Source organism: Octodon degus, unplaced genomic scaffold (assembly GCF_000260255.1).
Source record: "Octodon degus isolate 3935 unplaced genomic scaffold, OctDeg1.0 scaffold00125, whole genome shotgun sequence".
Classification (NCBI taxonomy): Eukaryota; Metazoa; Chordata; class Mammalia; order Rodentia; family Octodontidae; genus Octodon; species Octodon degus.
In genome coordinates, this window is record NW_004524701.1 from 2,434,634 (window position 1) to 2,442,498 (window position 7,865).

The 7,865-nt window shown below is 38.0% G+C and overlaps 1 protein-coding gene across 1 annotated transcript in view; it reads left to right on the top strand.

Moving 5' to 3' along the window:
- The first annotated feature begins 7,528 nt into the window (after positions 1 to 7,528).
- Smarcad1 (SWI/SNF-related, matrix-associated actin-dependent regulator of chromatin, subfamily a, containing DEAD/H box 1) overlaps positions 7,529 to 7,865 on the top strand; it is a 94,335-nt gene continuing 93,998 nt past the window's right edge. The window contains exon 1 of the mRNA XM_004640621.2: positions 7,529 to 7,604. The gene's annotated coding sequence lies outside the window, so the exon portion shown is untranslated. The remainder of the gene's footprint in view (positions 7,605 to 7,865) is intronic.

Here is a 7,865-nt window from a genome sequence, read left to right on the forward strand (position 1 = left end):
TATGACCTTCTGAATTTCCATAGGATCTGCAGAAATTTTGCCCTTTTCACTCCTTATTGCTTGAATTTGAAGTTTTTCTTTCTTCTTTTTGGGGAGATTGGCTAGGTGTTTATCAATTTTATTTAATCTTTCAAAGAATCAACTTATTGATTCATTAATTTGTTGTATTGCTTTCTTTGTCTCAATTGCATTAATTTCTTTTCTTTTTTTAATTAATTATTTATTTATTTAGTGTGTGTGTGTGTGTGTGTGTGTGTGTGTGTGGCCAGCTCAGCCCACCAGGGGGCAGGGCTGGCTGGCATGTGGTGCTGGGGGATTGAACCGTGGTCCCTGTGCTTTGCTAAGTTTGCTCCAAGTAGGTGCTTTAGACCACTGAGCCATCTCACCAGCCCCAATTGCATTAATTTCTGACCTAATCTTTATAATTTCCTCTTGTCTTTGGGCTTTGGGCTTGATTTTTTCTTCTTTTTCTAGAAGCTTGAGGTGCAGAATTAGGGTATTTATTTGTTCTCATTCTGCTACCTTAATGTGTGAGTTTGCTGCTACAAATTTCCCTCTGAGAACTGCTTTGATTACTTCCCACAAATTCCAGTAAGTTGTGTTTGAATTTGCTTTGATTGTAGATATTGTCTGATTTCTTGTTTAATTTCATCTGTAACCCATTGTTTGCTGAGGATGGTGTTAATTTCCATATGTCTGTTTTTTTTTTTTTTTTTTTTTTTGCTTTTTTCAACTTTATTCCTTTAGGCATACAGCTGTATGAGTTTTTATAAATAGATACAGTCATGTACATCCATGACAAATTATATTTTCACAAGCCTAAAAATTTCTTTGAGGTCCCCTTTCCCTACCTCCAGTTCCTACCAACCATTGATCTGATTTCTGTTACCATGGCTTTGACTTTTCACAATGGGATATAATGACATCCAAACAAGAAGCTGTTTGATTAACAAACCAGAGTGTTGTGCATTGAATTTATTTCATTTAGCATAATTATTTTTGATTCATCCAAGTTGATTGTTGCATATAATAATTCATTTCTTTTTATTGGTGACTAGTATTCTATTTTTTAAAAATTTTTACTTTTTTCCATAATTTTATTTATTTTTTTCCATAATTTTATTGATAAACAAATAGCAATGAGACAGTTTCAAATCAAATCACTAGGACAGTTTCAATAACTAGCACACTGCATACATTCTTCTTAGTGGTTAATTGTACAAGATGCAGACTTGATATCCTATTTACAAACACCACTGGAACAAATCATTCTATTCATTAACAGAATATAACTATATATCTATCCTAATCACTTTGAATACACAGATACAAAATGGACATTCATCTGTATACCCTTTTTTTGTTAAGTTCCATTATTTGAATATTATAGGTGTGTAAACTCAGCAAAATATTGTAAAAGAGTCCAGTAGCCCATAATAGCATTGGGTCTTCTGTTTAACTGGCAATGTCAGAAATTGTTGACCTGAGTCCCCCACAGTGTCTATGGGGTTTTGTGCTGTCCTTTGTCATTAATTTCCAGTTTCATTGCACTATGGTCAGATAATATGCATGGGATAATTTCTCTTTCCTTGCATTAACTAAAGCATGATCTATGGACTAGTATGTGATTTATTTTAGAGAATGACCCATGTGCAGCTGATAAAATGTGTATTCAGATGTTGTTGGGTTGTGTGGAACACTGTTAATGCCCACAAAGTCCATATGTTGAAAGACTTGGTTCTGTTTTGCTACCTCTTTGCTAATTTTTTGTTCACTTGATCTATCTTTTTTGAGATTAGAGGGTGTTAAGTCCCCTGTTAAGATTGTGTTATTAGTTATTAGATTTTTCATGTCCATTAAAATTTGTCTTATAGAGTTGGGTGCTCTGATATTTGGTGCATACATATTTATGGCTATTATATCTTCCTCTTGAAGCGTCCCCCTAGCAAGTATGTAGTGATTATCTTTATCTCATCTAATCATTCTTGGTTTGTAGTTCAGAGTGTCTGCAAACAGAATAGCTACTTCTGCTTTTTTCTCAGCTCCTGGAGCATGTAGTATTATTTTCCATCCTTTCAGCCTATGAATTTCTTTTTGGGTTGAATGTGTTTCCTGTATACAGCATATAGTTGGATTTTGTTTCTTGATCCACTCTGCCAATCTACTTCTTTTAATTGGTGAATTGAGTCCATTTACACTGGTGCTTATAATTGGTATGTATTGGCTTATGTTTGTCATGCCATTTCCCTGTCATTGGTTCCTTAATTTTTCTGTTTCTAATTGTCCTGTGTTGTGAATTCTTCCTGTTGTTGTTCTTTGAATTGTGGTCATTTTGATCCCTTCCTAGAATATCTTTTAGAGCTGGTGAGATAGCTCAGCAGACTAACCACTTTTACCTGGGAGATTTTTTCTGATCTGATTTCCTCTATACCCTTCTGTAGTTGTTTCTCTATATCAGTTGCTATTATTTTGGAGATTTAAAGTGTGTGGCTTCTAATTTCTTCTATGCTGATGTCTCCTGGGTTTGCTCTGTGTGGGCTCAGGGTCTGAGATAGCATATTTCCCCTTCTTTTTGTCATTTTCTATTTCTTAGACAACACTTCATTTTGATTTTTGTGATACTTCTTGTGAAAATTTTATAGTAGGTAGCTGTATCACTGTAATCAGAACTTCTCTGCAAGGGGTCTGTTCTTTACATATCTTTGCTATGTCAGAGATTCTTGTTTTGTGTATGTCCCATGATTTTGCCTTTTCTATTGATTGAGTGAGATACTGGCTTCAGTTTGTCATTTGTCCTCTGTCCTTTGGTATAGGTCTTTGGTGAGATTATTACCCAAGCACTTCTCAATATTATTACCCAAGGGAGAGCATGTAGTTAAGGTCTATACAATATCCTATTTACAATAGTACAATTAGCAATACTAGTAACAGCTCGTGAAATTTAGAAATTGACAAACTTACATAACAAATGGTTTTGTACTTTAGACCATAGGACGAAGTATTATAGCTATATGACAAAACAGATCTTAAACCAGGAAATTGTATTTAAATTAGCTCCCCTGAATTCTGTCTGGGCACCTTCACTTCATGTACTTGGAGTTTTCCAGGCAGACTAGTTCACCCAAGTTTTCACCTGCCACCTCTGTGCCATGAGAATCCTGTTCCAGACTGGGGCTCATTCTGGCCCCACTGTGCCTAGCAGTATGCCTCAGCTCACTGGGTCTAATTCTACCAAACTGGAACTCCACCAGCTGGGCCTGACTGCTGGTCTTGGGTAACTTCCAGGTCCACCCCACCAAAGTATCATAGATATTTTGGATCCATAAAGTTCATCCTCAGATAGGCAACCCATTATTACTGAACAATAGCTGAAAAGTTCTTACATAATATTAATAATATGTTTTAGACTTCATATTTGAAAGTCACTTTTGCTTGTTATAAATTTTCTGGATTACATATCACACTCTTTAGTATCCATGGTCTTCTGAGATAGAGATTTGCTATGGAAAGAGCTAATAATATAATCAATTGTAAGTTGTTTTCTGTTATCTAGATGTCCAGGTAACTCTGCTTTCCTTTAAAGTCTAAATTTTACTAGAACATGCCCTAGTGTGGCCCATGCAGATTGATACTCACTGGTAAATGATGTGGCTCTTCCAGTATAAGGTTTAAAGCATTTATAATTTTCAGAAAATATTTCTTGCATTAGTTTTCAATTATTTCTTCCCTTCCTTTGTGTTGGTTGCATTCCTTAGGTATTCTCATTATAATTATGTTGGATCATCTTTGTTTAATTTCAGTATTTATTTTTCTTGAAATCTGTTTACCTATTTTTATTTTTTAAATGTATTCTCTCATTTTACTGTCAATAGCTAATAAGGCACAATCTACTATGATTGTCTGTTATCTCTAGCTTAAATTTCCATTCTAATGTATCTTTTTCTTTTATATTTTTCCTTTATTACATTCGGTCACCACTTTTTAGAGACTTTTAAATTCTTATTTATTTTGTTCTTTCACATTGAAGATATATACCTTGCTTTACACATTATTTGTGGTTGTCTGTCTCTATTTATTTATTTATTTATTTATTTATTTATTTATTTATTTATCAGTGCCAGAGATAGGAACCTGGTTCATCACACTGAGCTACATTCTTAGCCTTTTTTTCTTTTCTTTTTTTTTTTTAACTTTGAGACAGAGTCTTGCTAAATCATTAAGTTGCTTTCTGGGCTCAAACTTGTAATCTTCCTGTGCCTTCCAGCATGCTGGGATTATAGACACGTGTCATCTGACCAGGCCAATTTATTTATTAAAATTTTTTAATCCATTGAGTATTTATTTACTATGTGCAGGCATTGTATTCTAAAGAGAAATCCATTAACTAGATGCATGAAAGAGAGATAAAAGCTTACTCTTCCATGTAATTAAAATTCTGGAGTTATGAAGCAAACAACAGGCAACTGATGTACTATATTTAACAATCACTAAATCTTTTAAAATCAACAAAATAATTTCATATTATGAATTCTCCATTCTTGAAATTTTCACATTGACTTCATCAGGTGGATTTATATTTTTAAAGAACACTTTTTTTGTTTGTGTTTTTGGACCGGGGATTGAACTCAGGCCCTTGCACTTAACACGCAAGTATTTATTCTACTGAGCCATCTCCCTGGCCCCTTAAAGGAACATTTTTTAAAAGACGTATCTTAATAGGATTAAATGTATGACTGTTTTCTCCCTCTTTTTCTTCCAAAAATAAATAATATATTTGTGATCTAGAAAACGATTGAGTTACAATCTTGTAGATGCTGCACCATTACTGTCTGGCATGTGGTTTGACAGAAAAAATTTTTGCCTGATTTTGTTTTTTAAGCTTTATAAGCTGCATGCATTTTCTGGTAAATGCTTATAAGATTTGTGTTTAAATCTCAAAATCTGAAATCTTCAAGATTGAAGGTTGGTTCTGTCTTGAATTCAGTGAGTTTTTTCACTTGCCAAGTAATGGAAGAAAGCTCATGAAGATATTCTATTATATTTTTTGTCTGGGGGTATGTACAATTAGTTATACCATTTTCCTAAAAGTTGCTTCTCAATCCTGACTTGTATAATTATCATTTCTTTAAATTTGATTTCATTTTTCTGTTTTTCCTCTCCATTCCGAAGGAAAACATAGTTTGCAAATATTTTCCCCTTATCAACAAATTTTTTTTCAGTACTGGAGATTGGGGTGGGGGACAATTATATAGATAGGGCCTTGAACATGCCAGGCAAGAACTTTGCCATGGAAATATTGTCTCTAAGCCTTTTTAAAATTATACTTTGAGGCAGGGTGACACAGATTTGCCCTCCCTCGCAGGATTCACACCAGCAATCTTTGAGCCTTAGCTTCCCAAGTAGATGGGATTACGGGCAAAGTAAACATATTCTTTAATTACATCACTTAATGTGCATGCACAAAGCTAAGTGTTTCATGGTGTATGGATAGAAGGGACTCTTAGGTAGGGTTTCCTGGGCCCATTTAGAGGGTAGAAAGTAGCAGGCTCCCCAGCAACCAGTTTTCATGCCGTTTTGTGGCAGCTTTCTTCTGAAGCTGACAGGAATGTTTCTGCCTCTGCAAAGGAAGCACTGTCTACGTGACTTCCTTGTGCAGGTTGCCATGCTTACCCAAGTTCCCTTAAACTCTTAGCATCAAGCCCAACATCTAATCAATCAAGTATTGACACAAGGTAGGGGAAATGGGGCCCCTACGTCATAAAAAGGACCTTGCCCCAGATTCAGCAATGACCCAGGCCTGAGGCCCCACTATTCCAAGTGGCTTTGTACTGTTACTTTCTTTTTCTTTCTTTCTTTTTTTTTTTTTTTTTTGCGGAACCGAGGATTGAACTCAGGCCCTTGTGTTTGCCAAGGAAGCACTTAGTCCACTGAGCCATCTCCCCGGCCCCTGTACTGTTACTTTCTGCAAATAAATTTAGCTTTGTTTTGCATTGTTCAGACTCCTCTTTCCCGTGCTATATTGGAGGGAAACGAGCCTGGAAAAGTTTTAAGGTCATGTGCGCCTGTAATCCCAGCACTTGGGAGGCTGTAAACAGGAGGATCACTACGAGTCTGATCTGCGCAGTGAGACCCTGTAGACCCTGTCCTAAAATACAAAAAAAAAAAAAAAAAAAAAAAAAGTTTTAAGGGTGGGGTGGTGACCCTAGACCCCCCAAACAAAGATAGGCACAATGGAAATCTCAAATTTTCAAGTTCTAAATCTTGGATTTTCTGAGTCCATTCACTTGATTCTTATTAATTTTTTAAATGATTTAATACAGGGTCTACAGGGTCTCATCACACAGATCAGACTTGTAGTAATCCTCCTGTTTTCATCCTCTCAAGAGCTGGGATTACAGGCTTGCGCCCAGTCTCAATCACAGTCTCATGGCATGCTGGGGATGAACCTGGTCCCTGCACTCTGCCTAAACAGGCTCTTTGGACTGCTGAGCTATCTGGCCAGCCCCACTCACTTCATTATATATGGGTACCTATGTTTGATTAAAAACCTGGGTTTGTCTTTTGTCTGTGTTGAGACAGTGTTACATTGTCGTTCAGACCCTCTGTGCCTCAGCCTCCCAAATGTTGGGGTCTCGAACATGAGCCAATTCCCTGTTTTGTTTTTACGAATTTGGCAGAGTCTACAGGACCTCACTTGGTAGATCAGACTGTTAGTGATTCTTCTGTTTTCAGCCTCCCAAGGCTAAAGTTACTTACCACCACGCCCAGTCGCAATGCTGGGGGTGGGGTGTTGGGCGCAGCAGGCATGGCATGCTGGGGATCTAACCCCTGCTGCTGCACTCTGCCTAAGCAGGCACTTTAGTCCGCTGAACTATCCTGCGCCCAGTTGTTTATAATATGCAGTGAGTGCTACCTTAAATTTACACTGGCGGATTTATCTATCAGAATAATTATGGTAATCTCTCTTTTAGAGAGATGCCGACCACAATATCAAATTAAAACTCATGCACACACCAAAAAATGTTTAACGTTGAAACAAGAAAAAGAAGTGAAGAGTCCTAATATTGTTTCCATCGAAATAGAAAATTGTCATTACTTCTCTTTAAGAACAGTTCTGCCAGCAGTTGGAATGCTTTGTGATTCAACATCATCGGATTTTTCCCCCTTACGAAATATTTGACATTTGCGGGCCTCAGTCCTCTTATTTTGTAAAAGTGTTGTAAGGATTGAGAGTATTTTCTTAATACAGCACATTATTACGTCTCTGTATTATTACATTATCATGCTATTATACTGTTATTTATCGTTGCACTATAACAACTTCGTAGCCAGCCTAGAGAATCTGAACAAGGGCTTTACAATTCTAGCCTTACAACCAGACAGAAGTGGGCACAAGTTACCATGACAACAGCGCACACCGGAGGCATTTTCCGCTTCAGTGTCTTTTGGACGGGCGAAAAAAAGCCCAATTTGCGTGTTGCGTCATCATTACGCGCTCGCTCAGTGCACAGTTTTAGAAGGACCCGACCCGGCTACCGTCGCCTTACGCCGGGAATTTTTTTTTTCTTTCAACCTTTGTTACCTCACACCGAGGCTGCAAAATAGTAAGTACTGCGAAGAAAAAACAAAGCAACTGAGCGTGCAGTCGAGCGCTGAAAGAGATGCCCCCGCGCACGCTGCCTCCCGGTGTGTTCTCCCGTCCGTGAGCTTCCTCTCAGCTGCGACCGCGCCGCGTCGACTTCCGGCTGGCGCCCGCCCGCACCGCCCGCGTTGCTCCCCGCTTGGGCCCCCTTTGTGTCCCCGCGGCGTCGGCACGCGGGTCCTGGCGGGTCTCTCAGGCGGCGCCGTGGCGGGCGGCCTGCGTG